The following is a 21,513-nucleotide window of genomic DNA, read 5'->3' as shown; positions in this document are numbered from 1 at the left end:
GTTTAGTATGAGGAAGAGGAGGCTGAGGGGAGACCTCATCACTCTCTACAACTACTTGAAAGGACACTGTAGAGAGGTTGGTGCTGGTCTCTTCGCACAGGTAATTAATGACAGAACAAGAGGGAATGGCTTCAAGCTCCAACAGGGTAGGTTTAGACTGAACATTAGGAAAGAATTTTTCACAGAAAGAGTGGTCGGGCATTGGAATAGGCTGCCCAGGGAGGTGGTTGAGTCACCATCCCTGAATGTGTTTAAGAGTCCTTTAGATGTGGTGTTGGGGGATATGATATAGGGAAGAACTTTGTAGAGTAGGGTAGATGGTTGGACTCGATGATCCCAAGGGTCTCTTCCAACCTGGATGATTCTATGATTCTATGATTCTATGATAGGGAACACAAATGCAGACTTGGAACAAGTGTAAGGGACCCAAGACTTTTAAAATGCTTAGTATGCTCTGAATGCTACAAACTATTTGAGAATATAAATTAATAACTCACCTTTTTAACTTTCAGCTTCATATTTACTATATCACCATTTTTTCCAGAACAATGCAAGGCAGACTTTGGCTTCTTTGAGGAGTATATTATTGATGCATCGCCAATGTCCTTATCTATTAAGCAACACTGTGCAGTACAACATAAAAACAGAGAAAAACGTCACTGAACTCACCTTTCCTGCGATTTCCAGTTCCTTGTTATCCTTATTCTCATGTCCAGCCAGCATCTTCATTTGAATCATTCCTGTTACAGCAATAATTGGCACAACAGTTAAAAGCAGAAGAGTCAGCTGCCAGCCACAGACTGCTGTTTGTTTTTCTGTTTTAACAAAAACCACAGTTTTTTGTTAAAACTGGAGTTTTAATGCTCCAGTGCTGATTTTAGGATCATCAAACCAGCTGATCTCCTCTAACATGAAATAGAGTTACTGTAATCTTAAAAACTTCCATCTGCACATCACCTAATTAGGCTACATAAGAGAACTTAATCACTTTGGATTACGATGGGATGACACATACGATATGGTGTTCTTTCCATGTAACTGTAAATACAATAGACCTAAAAGTTTAATAAAGATACAGGAACACAAATCTCAAACCTAAGTTGTGCTAGCAATCTGTATATCCTTTTTTGCAAAAGCACAAACACCACCACATCATTTCATATCCAATGTAGCTTTACAAGAAATTTTTCACTTGTGAATTTAACATGGTTTTGATAATCACATGGTCACTAAATAACTATACCAAGGAATTTGCCATTTAGGGACAATTACTTGGGTGTTTAACACAAATCTCCAAAGACTGCTAACTAAACAGTATACTTTCTCCTGTTATAAAGCTAAAAATATATCTTCATTCTCTGTCAGTTACAAGTACTGTGAAATCTGTAAGTCTGCTGTGAAGTGTTTTGGAAGTCTGAGTGTCGCTGCAAAATTTCTGAGAAGACATATGTAAAATGCTATGCAGTGCTGGGGATTACTCAAGACTACCTCTTCCTCATCTGAAATACACTATTATCAGGGAAAAAAATCTTATCAATTATATACTTTTGTATCTCATTAGCAATTCAGATTAATTGGTCGGAGGGATCAGTGATTTGGAAGCATTTATTTGAAAAAAAAATGACGTCTGAATTCAATGCAAAACATTTGTATAATTTAAACCCAGGAAGTAAAAATAAAATATTCACTCTGTCTGTCCTCCAGATTTGCCAAATATCAAACCCAAAAGATCATTATCATGAAACAATCTAAGTGTTTCTATTACTTTATAAATACATAATTATTAGGAACAGTATGGTATTTTTGTGTAATAACCTGTTCAGAAGGTTACTGTAAGAGCTTTTGTATTTCCTGCCATTAGTGTATAAATTCATAACCTTTAGACATCAATGAACATGCTACAGTATGATTTCTTGGGGTTTTATTGAGGGTGAGGAATTATTTTTAAGCGCAGTAAAGTACTGTATTCTTAAATACAGTAAGAAAAAAAAAGATGTAAAACAAACAGTTTCAATCTGGCTGTAGGCTCATATAGCCAGATGGCTGCTGTGGTGTTACGTGAGATGCAGAATGCACCATATGTGCATGGTGCAGCTGGTCAGACAGCCAGGTCCTCTAACCTTCGCTAGTAATTATTTGTGGATCACAGCCTACACATGGAGTTAGCTGACCCTGAAGGCAGATCTGAATTTCACATTCAGTATCTCAGAGTACAGCCCACTTTCTCTGGCCCACAGTCCAAAGGTGCATTGATTTTATTGAATAAGCTAAATAAGCACTACCATTACCCTTGAGCTTTCTTACACTTGACCTACAGTTATATCAATGAAAAGGTTTTAAAATCATTTAAAATATCTACCTGGACCTGTTACGAAGATTTAGTCCAGTCAGTTTCTAAACTGAGCTACTGAAATCAGTGGGGTATCTTTATGGGTATGATTGCAGCGTGACTACTTAAATAAACACAGAGACAATTTATGGGATGCAAACAAACAAGCATTTCTAAAGCTCCAGAAAGCTAAATATATGATGTTTTTACTTGTCTCAGAATTGCTCTAAATGCCATGGATTGAAGCCTCATTGTAAGGACTTCTCCAGCTTCACCAAATCTGAAACCCTGTTTGAGAAAAAAAATAAATAGCTTTTTTATTACACAATCACAGTTTTTGTCTTTTTCAGATAAATAGTTAAGTGACTATCTGCATATAATATTAAAAAGAAAATTACTAAGTAAAAAATATTCTAGCTGTAACTGAGGTAATAGAAGTTTTTAAAATCTAAATTTAGCATGTGTAAGGGCAGAGCAAACAGTGAGACTTTTTTAAGAAACAAAAAAATGTGTATACCATGTAATAGTCTTCAGGGCCCACCAAACAATGTTTTAATTGCAGGGTTTTTTTCTTACACCTGATCTCAAACTGAAACCGGTCACTTCAAAGTAACAGGCTGGGTGCCTCGAGTATTCACAAGTAAGACCCTCTGCTCGTTTTAGGCACCGTACAAATACCAGGGATTTCCCTCTCTCTCAGACCTTACAATCCAAAAACTGTTGTGCTACTGGTTATTTTCTAGAGGAGGCCTCTGAACTTGCACAGATGCTCACTGACTACAACACAATTCAGTCTGCACAGAGACGTACTGGTGGATCTGTCACTCCTGGGCCAGGGCCACCTAGTGTCAGACCACACAGGAACGACATGAGGGAGACACTGTAGCCTGAGCTGCATCAAAAGAAGCATGGCCAGCAGGTCAAGTGGAGTAGAGTGCCCCTCTACTCCACTCTGGTGAGACCCCACCTGCAGTACTCCATCCAGCTCTGGGTCCCCCCAGCACAAGAAAGACATGGACCTGCTTGAGTGGGTCCAGAGGAGGGCCACAAAAATGACTGGGGGCTGGAGCACCTCTCCTATGAAGACAGGCTGAGAGAGTTGGGGTTGTTCAGCCTGGAGAAGAGAAGGCCCCAGGGAGACCTTACAGCAGCCTTCCAGTAGCTAAAGGGGGCTACAGGAGAGATGGGGAGGGACTCTATCAGGGAGTGTATGATGGCACGGGGGGGGTAACAGTTTTAAACTGGAAGAGGGCGGACTTAGATTAGATCTCAGGAAGAAATTCTTCACTGCGAGGGTGGTGAGGCACTGGAACAGGTTGCCCAGAGAAGCTGTGGATGCCCCATCCCTGGAGGTGTTCAAGGCCAGGCTGGATGGGGCTTTGAGCAACCTGGTCTGGTGGGAGGTGTCCCTGCCCATGGCAGGGGGGTTGGAACTGGATGATCTTTAAGGTCCCTTCCAACCCAAACCATTCTATGATTCTATATTTTCCTGCACTTTAAAATTATGATCAATTTAAAATAAAACCAACAACAATTCCTGCTAAGTAAATGAAAGATTGATAAGAATTGAGTTAACTTCAGAAAGCCCAATCAAGTGTTGAATTTCATTAAGTTCTCTCTTCATTCAGTGAAAAACTAGCCAATACGGTAATAACTATACTGTGGGGTGGGCGGTGGGGAAGACGGATGGGACTTTTAGCCACGGAGATTTTTTTCCTAATAAAAAATTACACTAAACTGTTCTGAAAACATACAGGAGTTAACTAAGGTAACTGGAGAGAGCACCTTTAAACCCTCTTTAAAATGAATCAGAAAGTCAATAAGGAGGGACTTTCAACATGAGGAAGCCATGAAGAATAGCAGCAAGACTTCCAACTGCTTCAAAGTTAAGACCTGAGAAAAACTGCTTGAGAAGTTTGGGAGACAGCTTGAGAGATGATAAAAATATTCAAGATAGATTATGTCTGAATGACAAAACTTCAGGAGCCTGAGTCAATAAGATGCTGGTGATTTGCAAAAAGTACTTGCATAAAAGAGCTTGAGTTTTCACAATGAGGATGGGAGGCACTGGAGCAAGTGACTCGAGGAGGGTGTGGAGTCTCCATCCTTGGAGGTATTCCAAACCCAACAGGACATGGCCTTGAGCAACCCACTCAGACCTCAGAGTCTGCCCTGCGTTCAGCGGGGGCTGAACTACACGAGCCACTAAGGTCCCTTCTAACCCGAGCTGTTTTATAATTCTATGATTTGGAAAAGTAGTCTGAGAAGAGATCAGCTCCAGAACTTATTTTCTTATTTTTTTCCCCACAATCTTCATTTTTACCTCCTCATACATTTTGTTTTTAGTGTCTTACTTTTAAAGAAACTTTCTTGCTTAAACTTCCTGTAATTCACAACTTTGAATTAAACTTGCATATTTTACTTAATATGAAGTTTAGCATAAAAAGCTTCAGGGAAGCTTTTCTTTCACCTAGAGCTTCTCCACTGAGAATACACTGCAAAACTGGAGATGCCTTTGGGAGCAATTCAATCCATTTAGGTCAATAGCACACAATATGATAAAAGCTATGAAAGACCTTTTGTGGAAAAGCTATCTGCATATCAACAAACTTGTAGTAAATTCCATTCTGTTCTATTAGTTCACTATGAGTCCCTTGTTCTCTGATAACACCATTTTCAAGTGCAGCTATAAGATCCGCATTTCAAACCACTGAGAAACAATGACTGATAACAAGTGTAGCCCATCCTTTCCTGATCCAGAAACAGCATAACAATGGCTCCACATTAGTATTGTCAGGTACAGAAAATATTTCCTGTCTTTACGTATTAGAGTTGAACAAAATATTTTAACTGGAAAATTTTCATTGGAAATGATGTTCTAGTAAAGATCAAAATCATCAATGAAGAAATTTTGAATTTCACAATTTTTTTCAGTTTCTCCTAGGTAAACTGAAGCAAAAATTTAACTTAAATTGAATACCGCAAAACATACGTTGTTGAAAATAAAAATGAAGGTATTCTGTTTTTTTCATGGCAGACTATTACTTTCTAAACATAAATATCTAAAGGTTCTTTTTTTAAAATTGCCCCTTCAATATTTCCCCATTTATTTATCTGATTTCCACTGAATATATACTATCTGCCATTAAGCCTGTCAATGAGAATTCTATTTCAGAGCATTTCACAAATATTAAAAAATAATCACTGAGCAATTTTACTGGCCCTAAATTACTCATTTGATTTCGCTGAAAATAGTTATCTAAAATTGTATGTAGTATCATACTTCTATTACATTTTTTTCCATCTTTTTAATTATTTACGAATAATAAATCCTAGAAGTATGTTGTTTGACATGACAAAGTTGTTTTTACAGGCACATTGTGACAGTGTGTGCTGGGAAAAATTGGTATTAATATCTAATGACCCAAATAGTGAATCCAAGCCTTATATAATTCAGTTTAAAAATCTTAACATATTGAACTGTTAGAATAATGGCTTAGTAAGTGTTTTGCAATTAAGAAATAAAAGAGAAAACTGTAATGTGTGGGATATTCTGAATGAATTTCCAGCTAAACCTGATATCCTAATGTTGTCACGTGATTTTAAGAACTGGAAATAACAGCCATTCAGGCCATACTTTCAAAAATGGTATGCATTTTCTTAACGCCCTATCCACATGAATAGCAAACAGAGATTCAGGAGAGGTTTGGTAAAGCCTGCAGGGAAAAGTGCAGATCTGATGTAAACCTTGTATAGAGGTTCCTGCTCAGCACAGTGAGGAAGAGAGAGAAGTAGGTAAGAGGAGGACAGATGAATGCTTGGCACCCAACAGCTTAGCTTCATCTTGCTTAACATCAGCAATCAGATCTAGTCTAGTCTGAGCAAGTCTTTCTGGCGTGCTCTGCCAGAAACATCAACAGGGAGGTTCATCTCACCATATGACATATTTTACAGATAGGTGGGAGAGAGAGGCTAGGTAACTTGTATAAACTAGCTGTCTGAGTTTTATATTGCATCAGTGAGTTGGCATCCCACCAAATATGTCTCGATCAGCAGCTCTCTGCCCTCCGGTCGCTGGGTTTCACTTTACAGGACATGGGTTGGGAGAAAGATCCCTGTGTGCCAGCTAGTGCAGTTTCACAGAGTAGTGTCAGTTATCAAGAATTAGGACTAGTGGACAGAGTCTAACTCTTGCTGTGATTAGAGGCAATTCGGTGTCCAAGTAAATATTAGGGACTAAAATATCTTTGAAGATGAGAACGTAGATTCTGTTTTCTGAGTCTTCCAGACACAGGCCTGCTCAGTGGGTAGAGTACGGTACTTCTGAGGCAGAATAGCCTATGGTGGAAAAGCGTTTTATAAAGGTATTTTCCATAGATAACTTGTGATCGTCGCTGCACTGGTGGGAATTTGTGTTCACTGGGAGCATAAGCAAACATGCACAGTGAGAGGGAAAAAAAACAATGAACATGATTGATTCAGCCTGAGGAATAGGAGCAACTATTTTGTAAATGGTTCATACACTTGCTTAGAGCAGACAAGAAGTACAGGATTGGCTGTTTTTTTCAGTTGTCTATGTGGTTTGTAAGTTATGTCTAGACAGCAGTCAGCATGTAGCAGCAGCTCTTGCATACATCCCCTTGTTGGTTTTGAATTACTTTGGTGGATGTTAATAAGAACATAGTCCACACAGATCCCCCAAACTGCTCTTAGCCCGTGTTGAGCTCTTCACTGCTCTAAAGACTGAAGCTTGTTTTGGAAAGCCTGTTCAATCCTACCCATAATGTCATTTACAGAATTCCATGAGCACTTACAAAAATACTTCACCATTGATCACTACTGACCTTGTCCAGTGCTGCCTGCACAACTGATTCACTCTCAGTATCCAAAGCTGACGTTGCCTCATCAAGCAGAAGAATTTTAGGATTGCGAACCAGAGCTCGGGCAATGGCTATTCTTTGCTTCTGGCCTCCACTCAGCTGTGCCCCTCTTTCTCCAACCACGGTTTCAAACTTCTACAAGACAACCACACATGTTTCCAAAACATTCTGTGGCACAGTCCTTTCGCCAAAGAAAGGCAGTGTAAAGAAAAGGCACATCAGTGTTAGGAACCCCGGCGGCACCTTCTCCTTCCTCTAAAACACTGCAGGATAAACACCCACTTGGATAGAGCTGCCTCATTGTTTGTGGCCCTGGAATTCTAATAGTTCTTCAAAAGCTCATCAAGTCATGACCTAAAGAATTAAAATTAACATTATTCTCAAAAGTTATGAGGAAGCTCTGCATATTCACAGCTCTGGAAAACAGCTTCCTTTGTTTACAAGAATCCATTCTAAAGACCTATTTGGTACAAGAAGCTATAGAATTAATTTTTTTCAGCAGGACAGCTGGTTTGCTTACGTGGGGTAGCTTCATGATGAAGTCATAAGCATTTGCTTCCTTGGTAGCTTTTTCAATCTCTTCCATGGTGACGTCCTCACGGCCGTAACGAATATTTTCTGCAATGGTAGTAGCAAAGAGCACGGGCTCCTGACTCACCACACCAATAATCTCCCGCAGATATCTTATCATAGAATCATAGAATCATAGAATGGCTAGAGTTGGAAAGGACCTTAAAGATCATCTAGTTCCAACCCCCCTGCCATGGGCAGGGACACCTCTCACTAGAGCAGGTTGCTTAAAGCCCCATCCAGCCTGGCCTTAAACACCTCCAGGGATGGGGCATCCACAACTTCCCTGGATGTTGTTCCCACAACTTCCCAATCTTACGTTTAAGGTCTTAATATCCTGCCCATCAATGGTCACCTAAGCAAAGGGAAGCAGACAAAAACTGTTCACTAAGTGTTTTGGTCAAGGAACCTCTCTCCCCAGGTCTCCCCAAGCCTTTTTAGGGGAGAATTTACCATGTCACTGGAACAAGGGCAGTGAGGCCAGAACTAGACTTGCAACACCTGGGACACACAGAGCAGTCCTCTCACTTGAGATATCTTACCGTGCCTTCCCTGGGATCGTAAAATCTCTGGATGAGCTGAACAGTTGTACTTTTCCCACAGCCGCTGCCACCAACCAGGGCCACTGTCTGGCCACAACTAATCTTGAGATTCAAGCCCTTCAGTATCTGCGCATGTAAGAAAGGTGACCAAAACCATAACAGTGTGTAAAAATGTCGGTGTAGATTTGAAGAAACTCTAAAGACAACAATAAAATTTTGCAAGTGAGCTCTAGCTTTTAAAGGGGAAGAACTACATGTGGAATTGCGGATGGGCAGGTGTGGCATTTGTGGAGTTTACAGCACTATGAAGAGATTCTTCCTTCTGCTTATCCCTTCAGGATGTGACATTTCACACCTACTGCAAAAGTCAAGTTCTGCTTTGCATGCAAACTCACTCAGAGAGGTGGTGAAGGTGCCACACAGCAATTACTGCAGCTGTAGAGGAAAAGAACTTCTCTTTCCCTCTTACACTGCTGTTGCTCTATGGGAGCTTTTCTCTGTAGCTTTCTCTAAAAGTTCAAGAATCAGAAAGACATTTGTAAAGCTGTGTAATGAGATGAAAGGGAAACTTGTCTTGGATATTTCTGTTTCAGTTACCAGGAAGAAACAATTAATAGTTTTGTTTTTGTGTATTTCTATAAAACCTCATATTATTTCATGGTGAGTATCCCAGTAGGAAAGCATCCTGAGGAGGTTCTTAGTTAAAAGAAGTGGGAGAGCCGAAATTCCATTAAATGTTTGTCAGGACTATTCTTGTTACAGAACAACAGGGTAAAGAAAGCATTCTTTTCTTTCAGTAATACTAAAACCTCTGAAAAATTGCCATTTCTATCAAGAATATTTTGAATTGTCAGATTCGGATTATGTTAAAATGATCAAGTATGAACTGAGAAACCTAATTTAAACCCTTAAGCTACCTTAGAACCCAATCAAAAGCCTCTGTTTTGCAATTTTTTACATGATAATATACTTTTACAGTGTTAGACCTTTACATGGAAGCTAGCCCTGGGAATAAGATAAAAGCCAAGAACCTGATCCAAACCCCAAAGCTGCACATGGAAACATTTCACTGATTTCAGTCAGCTTTGGGCCAAATACTTTCTCCTCTATTGAAGTGAAAAGAATAAAGTCTCTTCACAGTATTTTCTTACACATAAACATGCAAGATAAAAAGTGCTAAAAGGTAGAATGGGCCCATCTGAGGGCATTATTTAGGTTTAATCTCCATTCTATCACAAGTTATAATTAGGGAAGAAGCACAGCTGTTTCAAACTCTCCTAAAATGTAGCTGTGACAACAGCAAGCCTGGCACAGTCACCGCACACCAGCACCTGCTCCGTGTCTTGGTCAGGTTTTGCAGGACTTGTTGGGGAAGTTCTTCTCATTTTCATTTGTTATGCTTTGCCCTTTCTTACCAGGATTAAGTGTTAAAAAGGTGACGTCTGTAATAGCTAGAGGAAGAAGTAAAACACAAAGCCCTTCTCCAATACTAGATAATCTGATAAACATTTTAGAAACCTAACGCAGAATGCACTGAGAGTAGTAGTGGTCTTCATAGTCTTTGTATTGATTCTAATGGCAGCTGTTATAAGTGCCAAATGATTTAAACTGAACTTTCTGGAAACTGGTAAACTGGAATATTTTCCTTAAAAGTTACTTGAGAAAGCCCTGCTCTTCTCTGTCTTCATATTCTACCTGAACAAAATGGGAACAGATCCCCTTTTATAGATGAGTGAAAGCAGACTTCCTTCACGTTGGGAAAGAAGATTTTCCAAGGCATTCAGAATAAACGTATTTTCAGAAATCATTCAGACCTCTTCCCCAGTTAATTCCATCAGGACTTACCTTACTGAGAGCCCTCAAACAAAACAATCTCGTCCTTCAAAGGGCAGGTTTTCCATTGTAAAAGCAATAAAGTAGGTGTTGGATCTGCTGCCAGTTTCTCAGAGAAATACTTTTACCAGACTTACAGTGTGGACACTTTGGGAGATCAGTATATGTCTGTAACATTTTACTGGGTTAAATGAATGAATATTATGATAATTAAAATGACTATTAGGACAATTAGCATTTTTCATTACATTTTTGACACATAAGGACCATTAACTTCTTAGCTTTCAGTGGAAATTTCTTATAGTTACATTTTATTTTAAAAGATAGGCACTTAATTTAGTTAACCAACAATTTCTGGCTAAAATGTGTTATGAATTCTAGATAAAAGCAAAGGTTGCCATTATTTCTAGGACTTTTTTTTTTTTTTTAATTATAGCAACTGTTTTTTTCTAAGGTAGTCAAGTTATCTTAAAAGGAATGTGTATCACCTCCATGCATAATACCTTAATAGCTAGCCTAGCAGGATAGTTGAATTAAATATTTTGGAATTTCAAATTACCTTTAACATGGTTTGGTTTCTAGCCAGCATTGGACACACCGTGAATTTAAGGTCTCTGTGCAGATCAACATGTCAAGAAAAGGGTGATAAAAAATTGTTTAGATTTCAAATTACATTTCAGCATGATACAGGGCTGTGAAATCTAAGACTTTAATATTACCATATAAAGGGTATTACCATATAAAGGGGCATAATGGGTCTCATTGCAAAGTAGCTGCAACTACTCAGATGCATGAAGCCACCTGTCCAGGTCACTTGCAGACCTGCTGTTAGAGGTGAGTAACCAATGCAAACACTCAGGGCCCTAAGTCTTCACTGGTATAAATTAAGGAATAGAGGGAATAATCTAAAACATCAGCGAAAGGAAGGAGTAACCCACACATTCACATTCAGCCATTGCATAATAACAGTAATTTGTGTTCATGATTATACTCCTTTAGGATGAGAGGAAATGGCCTCCAGTTGCACCAGGGGAGGTTTAAATTGGATATTTGGAAAAATTTCTTCACTGAAAGGTTTATCAAACATTGGACCAGGGAAACAGTTGTATCGCCAACCCTGGAGGTGTTTGAAAGATGTGTAGATGGTGTGCTTGGGGACATGATTTAGTGGTGGACTTAGCAGTGCTAGGTTAACAGTTGGACTTGATGACCTTAAAGGTCTTTTCTAATCTAAATGATTCTATGATTCGATTCTATGATTCCATATTTTATATACAGTATATAAATATCTACTCATATTTATAAACTATACAAATATTTTAGTATTTTTTAATATAGGACTTGCAAGTAGAAGTTACATTGCCAAATGTACAGATGTAGTCACTCTAAAGGCAGTCCTCTAAATTATTGATAGCTGAAAAGCGACCATTACTAATAAACTGTGCATAGTTACAGAATATTAGAATCCTCTCTCAGTTGTTGTGTTGGGTTTTTTTAAGAATGAAGATTAAAGTATGTTTATTCAGGCAAGCTTTGTAATAATTTCTTTTTCTTCTTTAACCTGGTCTTCTGAACTACTAGATAAAACAACAACTGATAGAAATTTGCATCTCCCTCACTTATTCGCTCACATTCCAGTATTTAGATGCTTGTCCTGTAACCAAAATTGGTTTAGGGAGATTTTTTAAATTTTTTAATATTGTACACCCAATTGCTAATTTTAGTTCAGATGTTCAATGCTTTTGGGTGACAGACACGGGGAAGATACTCACATTATCTACAGTACTAAAGATTGCATAGTTAGCTTCTCTTGCATTGGCAAATGCCTCCATACTTGGTGCAGTCTGTCCAACACTAAAAGCTCCAAGTAATACAGAAAGAAAGACATAAGAGAAAAAAAACCCACCGAAAACACTGCACCACAAAATACATAGCTAGGGATTTATAATTCTAATTAGATGGCTTTATTTATCCGGCAATATTAGCAATCATTGCTTAAAGTAGCTTTATGCATCCTGCCAACTATGAGGAAGCCTAGAATCAAAGCAGAAATAGAACAGTTGGCAATAATTTAAACAGAAAGTAAACGTTGATAGGAAGAAAGGAATCAATTTTCCTTCTTCCATAACTGGACCATAAGAAGGATATTGTAAGGTGCTGACGGCTGGGATTCTTCAGAGTGAGAATAGAGAACAGAAGGACATTTCTAATTCCACCTGAACAAAAATTAGCCAACAGTTACTTTTGTGATTAAACATAGAAAAAAACCCTCTTTATTTTCTTCGTATGACATAAAAAGAAGGGTAATTCAACCCAAAAGGTAAAGGTAAAGTAATCCACTCCATTGTAATACTGGCAAGAACAGAACCAAAAGTTTGAGGAAACTGGAAATTTCTTTGTGTGAAATTGTGTGAAATTGTGTTTGTCACACCAGAAGCAGACTCTAATTCCTAATTAATTTTTTCAGCCTTGGCTCTGACTTTTTTATACGTGGGTGTTTTTTCTGAACATACACAACAGTGCCACTCATTTCAGATGCTGGGAATAAAGGCTTGTTTCAATTTTATTCTAATACATTTAAATATTAACTCAAGCTTACGTTACAGTGTAAAGTGCTAGTATCCCAGAGGAGGTGAGAGTGAGTATGGAGTGCTGGAAGGACCAGCAATAACCCCTGCTCTGCACTCGTGCTGCTGGCCAGATGTGGCAGAAGCCTGGCTGCAGGTCCTCCTGCTTTCCCTGCTCCACCGGTTGCTTTCCCTGAGGACATGAGAGCAAAGCTTCTTCCCAGCTGCTCTCTGCGGTGTGCTGGGAATACAAACTCACCTGCCTGTCTTTGCCCTAAAGTGGATAAAATGTACTTACACGCTTGGTCACAAGTGGGACCAATAAGTTCCTTGGTCACAAGTGGGACCAAATAGTGGGCTGCTCCTCAAAGATCCTTAGATATTAGCTAGAGACCCTGGCGCCTGAGGGTAATGGAGAGGATGGCTCCAAGCTGACCTATCACAGGTGTAAACTCGTTAGCAGGCAGGTTGTGACAGGGATCAAACCTTCAATCACAGTCATACTCCAGGCCCTCCCACAAAAGGTCCAACCTGCTATCAGCGTAGATAAAGCCTGTAGGTAAATGAACTGTGTCATGCTGGTTATCTTTAGATAAAAGATCAAAAAGATGGCAAGAGTGATGTTCCATAGTGGAATACAAATAATACATGTGCATGACCTTGGTTTGTGACCTTAGTGTTATACTTGTCTTTTTTTTCCACTTGCCTGCCTTTTTTTACTTACGGCTCTCACTGGACTGATGAGGCCTGTAAGGACATATACTCTTTGCTCCACCACTGCATGTTTTGTGATGCTTTTTGAAATGAATAAAAAAGAAAAGAAAAAATTCAGCAGCAAAGATATAAAAAAAACGCTTAAAACCGCTTTAGTCACTGTTATAAAAACAGCCAACGTACGGATACTTTATTCTCACCTTTCCATTTCTTTCCTCTGTCCTCCAAATGCTACCACAGTTCAAACTGTTCCTCTGCAACAGCTCCTGCTCTCGCATATGCAGTTAGCTCTTTGTTAATGAACACAGAAATTACCTGTGTAGAATCAATATATTTTAACTCTCCCATTCAATCAATAACAGAATGAGCTGAAGCTTTGTTCTGATGTCTATAAATTCTATATTTATTGTACTGAATTTCCTATCTGCTTTGTTTTATTTACAAAGACTTATAAAAGACTCCACATTTAACTTACAATGCAGAAATCTGATGAATGTGCATCATGACAAAGCTTGCATGGCATAAAATATATTAATTAGAAAAATGCATGTTATCTGCTGCCAAAAAATGAGGTTGGATTTTCAGTTCTTCTCTACTTCCATCATTACAGACAGTTGGAGGAGCTGAGTTCCTTTACACTTAGAAATACTTGCACCACCACTGTCAAACAGCTCTGTTTTTTGTCAGGACAATCCATTTCCCAACAAGCACGGGAACACTCATGCTCCCAATACACAGTAGGCTGCAGATGAAGCTATAGCAGAGTACTTGTGCTGTGAAGTATAAGGAATTTATAGTACCTACTAGGGACTATACTAGTCCTCATACTAATCCCCATAATAGGGATTAGTATGTTAAATAGGGTTGGGTTTTTCATTTTAGCCAAAAGGGCAAGGCTGGCAAGTGTCGCTGAAATTCAGTTGTCATTGGTACTTGATACCCTGATGTTCCTTTGCAAGTCCTAGACAAAAGCAACTATACTTCACAGAATCACAGAATGATACGGGGTTGAAAGGGACCTCTGGAGATCATCTGGTCCAACCCTCCTGCCAAAGCAGGTCCACCCAGAGCAGGTTGCACAGGAACGTGTCCAGGCGGGTTTTGAATGTCTCCAGAGAAGGAGACTCCACCACTTCTCTGGGCAGCTTCTTCCAGGGCTCTGCCACCCTCACAGGAAAGAAGTTCCTCCTCATGTTTAGATGGAACTTCTTATGTTCAAGTTTGTGCCCATTTCCTCTTGTCCTATCGCTGGGCACCACTGAAAAAAGACCAGCCCTGTCCTCCTGGCACCCTCCCTTTAAGTATTTATAGGTGTTGATCAGATCCCCCCTCAGTCTTCTCTTCTCCAGACTAAAAAGACCCAAGTCCCTCAGTCTCTCCTCGTAAGAGAGATGCTCCAGGCCCCTCGTCAACTTTGTAACTCTCTGCTGTCCCCTCTCCAGCAGTTCCCTGTCCTTCTTGAACTGGGGAGCCCAGAACTGGGCACAGTGCTCCAGATGGGGCCTCACCAGGGCGGAGTAGAGGGGAAGGAAGACCTCCCTCAACCTGCTGGTGACACTCTTCCTGATGCACCCCAGGATGCCATTGGCTTTCTAGGCCACAAGGGCACACTGCTGCCTCATGGCCCATCCTATTGTTCACCAGGGCTCCCAAGTCTTTCTCCTCAGAGATGCTCCCCAGCAGGTCACCCCCAACCTGTGCTGGTGCATGGGGTTACTCCTCACCAGGTGCAGCACCTGACACTTGCCCTTGTTGAAGTTCATCAGGTTCCTCTCTGCCCAGCTCTCCAGCCTGTCCAGGTCTCGCTGGATGGTGGCACAGCCTTCTGGTGTGTCAGCCACTCCTCCCAGTTTAGTGTCATCAGCAAAGTTGTTGAGGGTACATTCCATCTCTTCATCCAGGTCATTGGTGAAAATATTGAAGAGGACTGGACCCAGTACTGACCCCTGCGGGACCCCACTTTTTACAGACCTCCAACTAGATTCTGTGCCCCTAATCATGACCCTCTGAGCTCTGTCTTTCAGCCAGTTTTCAATCCACCTCACTGTCCATTCATCTAACCCACACTTCCTAAGCTTACCTCTGAGGATGCTGTGGGAGACGGTGTCAAAACCCTTGCTGAAGTCAAGGTAGACAACATCCACTGCCCTCCCCTCATCTATCCATCCAGTCATGCCATCGTAGAAGGCTTTCAGGTTAGCCAGACATGATTTCCCCTTGGTGAATCCGTGTTGACTACTTCTGATAGCTGATATTTCTACAGATGAAGGTTTTTTTCTCTCTCAGAGAGGTTTGCATCCACGCTCACGTGCTGTTTTCAGTAAGCTATTGGGAGCTGAGCAAATGGCAAAGGGAGGAATGGGAGCAGAGATCGTGGTGTGTTGGCTGCCTGGCTGTGTCTGTCCGTGTCCTTGTGCTGTCCCCAGGGGTAATGCCCTCCTCCCCTGGGATCAGAGCCCACAGACAGGCCTTATCACAGGAAACGTGATTCTCTGCAGTTTCATGCCAGAATTTACCATCAGTTACCTGTGATAAGCTCAGCTGTGCCATTTTACTTCATTTCCGTATTTATTTATTTTTACTGACAGTACTCCCTTATTTTGGTGGAGTTGTCATGGAGTTCAGCGAAGAAGGCAAAGGTACTGCTTATTTACCCTTTCCTGTGACAGTATGTTGTACTTACATGAACTGTGCAGCAGGCCAGCTGTGTTGGGGTGATGGGGGCAGTGAGGGGACACACAGACGGACACACTACACTTCTTCAGCTGTGCCAGCGTCACCATGCACATCCACACCTTTCTGCAAGCCAGATCTAAATTCCCTAACAGCCAGATTGCATTTTTAAGTCTTAACAAACAGCAAATGGGGTTAAAAAAAAAAAAAAGGATTACCATTTTATTTAAAACTCACACTTTTTGCCTACCTTTGCTCAGAGAGCTGATGAGAATCCCAGGACAGGACTGAGTGCCAGCATCGTAAATGTTAATTTCCAACTGTTTGTAAAATCAGTTCTAAATCCAGTGAAAAAGGTAGCCTTTGCCTGAAAGAACATTGCCATTTTTGTACCTATTCCTTCATTAATCTTGGAGATTTCACTGAAAAAAAACCAACCCAAATTATGTCCAGACAAATAAGCGTAGAAAAGACAGAAATTAACTCTTTGAATACAGCAGATTTTGTCAGTGCTCCATCATGTTTCTAACACCCGCAGTTCAACACAGCTACAAGTTTGCAGCCACACAGGGCTGCATTCTCCCACGTCTCCATTCCTCAGGCTCCATTTAAATGATCCATACACATCTCAGGGTCTGGATAAATAATAGGATATTATTTAATAATAATAATAAATTAATAACAACAGAGGGGTTTAGTAAGATAAAATACCATTTCTCTGAGGAAAATATTACAACTTATTTTCAATAATTAGAATTAATGCTCATTGAAAATTAACTGATATTAATTAACCAGCCTAGTGTTGAGTTCACCCACATCTTTCACATCAGATTGTCTGCTCTCCTGTCTCATTACAGCGGGAAAAAAAACTTGTGTCTGATTCTTTTTATTTGCCAGCCAGCAGCCAGCATCCAAAATGAAACTTGAATATACGCAGCAAAAAGAACACCAGCTCCTATTCCATAATAATAATATATTCTAAAGGAAACAAAAGGATTGGCAACTGAATTAATTTTACTCCAAGTAGGGTTAGCTGCCATTTCTCTTTCTTCAGTGTCCAATGAATATTTTTAAAGTTCTTCCAGTTCAAAAAGTTCAAAAGCTTTAAAAAGTTCAAAACTTTTTATCTTTTGCTAACTTATTATACAACTTCCACAAAGTAATACAAAAATTTTAATTTAAAAAGTAATGGCTCAAAATCCATGAAGAAATAGATTTTTAAAAACAGGCTTATAGTGCCATATTTACTCTTAGAAATACTTTATACAATGAATGAAATTTAAGACAGGAATTTTAAAAACACTTAAGTGATGTAAAAACAAAAGTAAGTTATATTTCAGGCTATCCACTTTAATGAAGTACATATAGAGGCATTGAATTTTAATTGTTTGGACGCTATCATAATTTAATTTTTTTGTTTAGTTGTCTTTGAGAAATCTTAGTTTGATTTTTAAAAATGTCTACATTCCTAAGGAAAATAAAAAAAAAAAAAAATGTTTACTTAGTCTTCATACAATTACAACAAAATGAGGCTCCACACATACAAAAAAAGACAAAGCAATAAGGAAAGTTATTCTGAGTACTTTTGTTACAAATGAATGCCAAAGATGTCTTATTCATGACTGCAATTAAACAAAATATATCATATTTAAACTGAAAAAAATATTAGTACATTAACAAATAACTGAAAATTAAATGAGCAGCTGAGTGTTGTTCTTAATCATTGTCAGCGCAATAGAAAAGCTATAAAAAGCACCAAAACTGGGGAAAAACAGAATTTATGCATTTTTTTCAAACAGTTTATACTAAAACACAATGGAATGTATTTAATTATAGTTCAAAATCCCTATTAATTAAGGTTATTTTTTAATATTACTAGTAACAATTAATTGAAAAATAAAAATATACGACAAAGTGAATTATTTTTTCGATAACAATCGTTAAGAAAGGTATAGCTCTGATTTTGCCAGCTTTTTTGCACAAGAAATATATCTAGTGTTTATGTTGAGATTCCAGTTCCAGAACTGAGCCATATAATTGTATATCATTAAATCTTAATTTTTATCCTATGCAGTGGGGTTTGTACAACAGGAATAAAATTTGCCATCTGTGATTTCCAGTTCCCCTCAAGGAGCAGGCTATCCCAGCTTACTTACAAAGCAAATACCCTTCTCTGAGGTTGATCAAAAATACTATGGTTTTCTTTCCATTTCAGAAAGGGGCACGAAGAAAGAGGAGCTAGGACTTAAGAGAAGTGGAAACAGAAGGAAAACCTGAAAACAGCAAAGGATGACAAAAGAAGAGATAGGGTATAGGTAGACAGAGTAAATAGAGCAACCCCACTCCAACCATAAACCTGCAAACTGCTCAGGTGATGACACCACATGTCCTCACAGCCTGTCTCTGGGAATAACTGATGCTTAACACCTTAGAAGACTGTGAAGAAACATTATTAGACTAGCGTGAAACAGCTCATCAGTGAAACAGTGTAATCAGGCCAACTGTTGCATCTCAGTCCTATTTCAACCTTATCCAATCAGAAAAATGTTAAAAATAAATGACAATAGTAAGTTCTTGGCCTAATTTGTATTTTTTTACTTATGACCTCTGCAGATTTGCTTGGCATATAAGAAGTATTTATCTTATTAACTTTGTTGTCTCTCGACTTCATTGTCTGTTCTTTGCTCTTATAGGAGAAAAGGGTACAAAGAGTCCTTCATTTACCTTCCCAGTGGCAATCGTTATTAATTGGGTGAGCTTTGGGTGGCTCTGTGTTTGTAGTGGCAAAGACCAGAGGGACGGGATGTCATTCAGAGGGACCTGGACAGGCTGGAGAGGTGGGCTCAGGTGAACCTCATGAGGTTCAACAAAAACAAGTGCAGGGTTCTGCACCTGGGCCAAAACAATCCTTGGTATAAATACAGCCTGGGGGATGATGTAATAGAGAGCAGCCCTGAGGAAAGGGACTTGGGGGTGCTGGTGGATGAAAAGCTGGACATGAGCAGGCAATGTGCACTTGCAGCCCAGAAGGCCAATCACATCCTGGGCTGCATCAAGAGAAGTGTTGCCAGCAGATCCAGAGAGGTGATTCTGCCACTCTACACTGCTCTGGTGAGACCTCACCTGGAGTACTGTGCGCAGGTCTGGAGCCCTCAATATAGAAAGGACATGGAGCTGATGGAGCGGGTCCAGAGGAGGGCCACCAAAATGATCAGGGGGTTGGAGCACCTCTCCTATGAGGACAGGCTGAGGGAGCTGGGGTTGTTCAGCCTGGAGAAGAGGAGGCTCCAGGGAGACCTAATAGCAACCTTCCAGTACCTGAGGGGGGCCTACAGGAAGGCTGGGGAGGGTCTGTTTACAAAGACCTGCAGTGACAGGACAAGGGGCAATGGCTTTAAGTTGGAGAAGGGGAGATTTAGATTGGATATTAGGGAAAAAGTTCTTTACCATGAGGGTGGTGGAACACTGGAACAGGTTGCCCAGGGAGGTGGTTGAGGCCCCTTCCCTTGAGATATTCAAGGTGAAGCTCAATGAGGCCCTGGGCAACCTCGTCTAGTTGGGGGTGTCCCTGCTGACTGTGGGGAGGTTGGACTAGATGACCTTTGGAGGTCCCTTCTGGCCTGGACCAATCTATGAAAATTGAAAACCTGGAAATTTAACGGAAAAAATCCATCGTGACTTCATAATTGTCTCATTTTGGTTTATTTCTGGTAGAGTACATGGTGTTTGTCTTTAAGGGATGTCTTTCAGAATTTCACTTACTAACGACAAATTTTTAATGTGTGATCCTGTGCAGTAAGAACATGGAGTGAATAAATGGCTTGCCTAAGAAGTTATCATGAGCTTGTGATTTTGAGGGTTTTGCACGGGGGGGAAGAAAGGGAGAAGGCTCTCTGAGTTGACAATAAACTTCATTTCACTTTCTTTAATAAAACTGGATCCAAACTTCACTATCTGGTGGAGTTCTGTAAAATAAGTATCCACAGTTTTCATACAGAAACTAAGGTCTCCCAGGTATTGTTCCTTAAAAAGCTTATAAATGAGTAGAAAAAACTGTGGTTCAGAGATTGTAAGTAAATAGTTGACTGTGCTAACTGATTTAATTATGTCATTTAATTATGGAGAACACAAACTAGTTTTGGGGCTTTACAGGTGATCAGCTACAACACTTTAGGGAATTTGTTAGGCATCAATCAAAATGTTTCTGGTTTTGATGAAAATGAGAAAGCCAAAGAGCAGGAAATGGGAATCTCTGCAGAAACCCTTGCAGAGCTGCTACAGCACTTGTTCAACCGCAAAAGATCCTGCTCCCAGGACCAGGTGAGTGGCAGTGATTAATGCATTGAACTGTGCCTTAGTCTCTTGTTACCTATGGAGAGAGGAAGGAAAGCATCAGAGAAAAGGAAAATCTGTGAACAGGAAAGTTGTGGCAGGAAGAGGAGAAGCCAGCTTGCCAGGTGGGCAGGACTGGTGGCAAAATGGTAACCAGAGAGTGCAAGGGGAAGATGAGGATGGAAGGATGTGGGCAAGGAGGAAGAGCAAGAGCAGGAGTATATACTGAGAGAGAGGCATGAGAACTGGCATAGGAGGAGAATGTACTACCCTGACACAGGAGAAAAGGAGGAGTAACCCTCTCTCTGATCTTCTCTGAGGCTGTAGGTTTGCTGGAGCCCTCAGCATGGATTGGTATTAGATTGGGAAAATGTAAAATGCCCCTGACACATACAACAGTATTAGCCTAAAGACATACCAAACACTGAATTCCTTCAGTTATATTAAATATTTATAGCCAGATTAATATTGGGTTAAATGTTAGAATAATCTTTAGAGGACAATTGCTTAAGATTTCTATTACAAGAAAAGAATGGCCATGAAGTGAACGACAAATTTCCTATTGCCTGATCATTTCTTACTTCAGCTCTCCCATCAGAGTATAAGAAAAATTTTCTATAGAAAAGTTCATTGACATATGGTTCAATAAAAAAAAATTTACAAAAGAGAAAATTAGACAAAAGCTTGTGGATTGTTTTATTAAATCAAGTGATAATAATTTCCTTCTGTAAACTCCTACGCCAACAATGCTGAATGAAGGTTAAGAGCAGTCAACTACCTAGAGCCCTGCCTAGCCCCTGACCATGTTTAAGGGAATTGGAGCTATGCAACACATTACAAAACATTCTCTGAAGCCAGAAGGGAACAGTCTACCTGTAACACAATAAAATGTTAAAAAACCAGCTTAATTCAGCTACTTGACAATCACTTGCCTGAATTCCACACTTCAAATACAATATTTTCACTGGAATGTGTGCTGATTTTATGAATATTTGTAGAAAATGATACACTGGAGCTATAAAACTCACCTTATTTAATAGTGTGCCGGTGTGCTTTACAAATGTAGGTTCATA

General features: G+C 39.8%; 1 pseudogene; it reads right to left on the bottom strand.

Moving 5' to 3' along the window:
- LOC141471197 (ATP-dependent translocase ABCB1-like) overlaps nt 1-21,513 on the bottom strand; it is a 31,633-nt pseudogene that overhangs the window by 8,256 nt on the left and 1,864 nt on the right.

The sequence above is a fragment of the Numenius arquata genome, chromosome 12, assembly GCF_964106895.1.
Source record: "Numenius arquata chromosome 12, bNumArq3.hap1.1, whole genome shotgun sequence".
Classification (NCBI taxonomy): Eukaryota; Metazoa; Chordata; class Aves; order Charadriiformes; family Scolopacidae; genus Numenius; species Numenius arquata.
The sequence above is the reverse complement of the archived record's forward strand: the minus strand, read 5'-3'. Positions and strand labels throughout refer to the sequence as shown.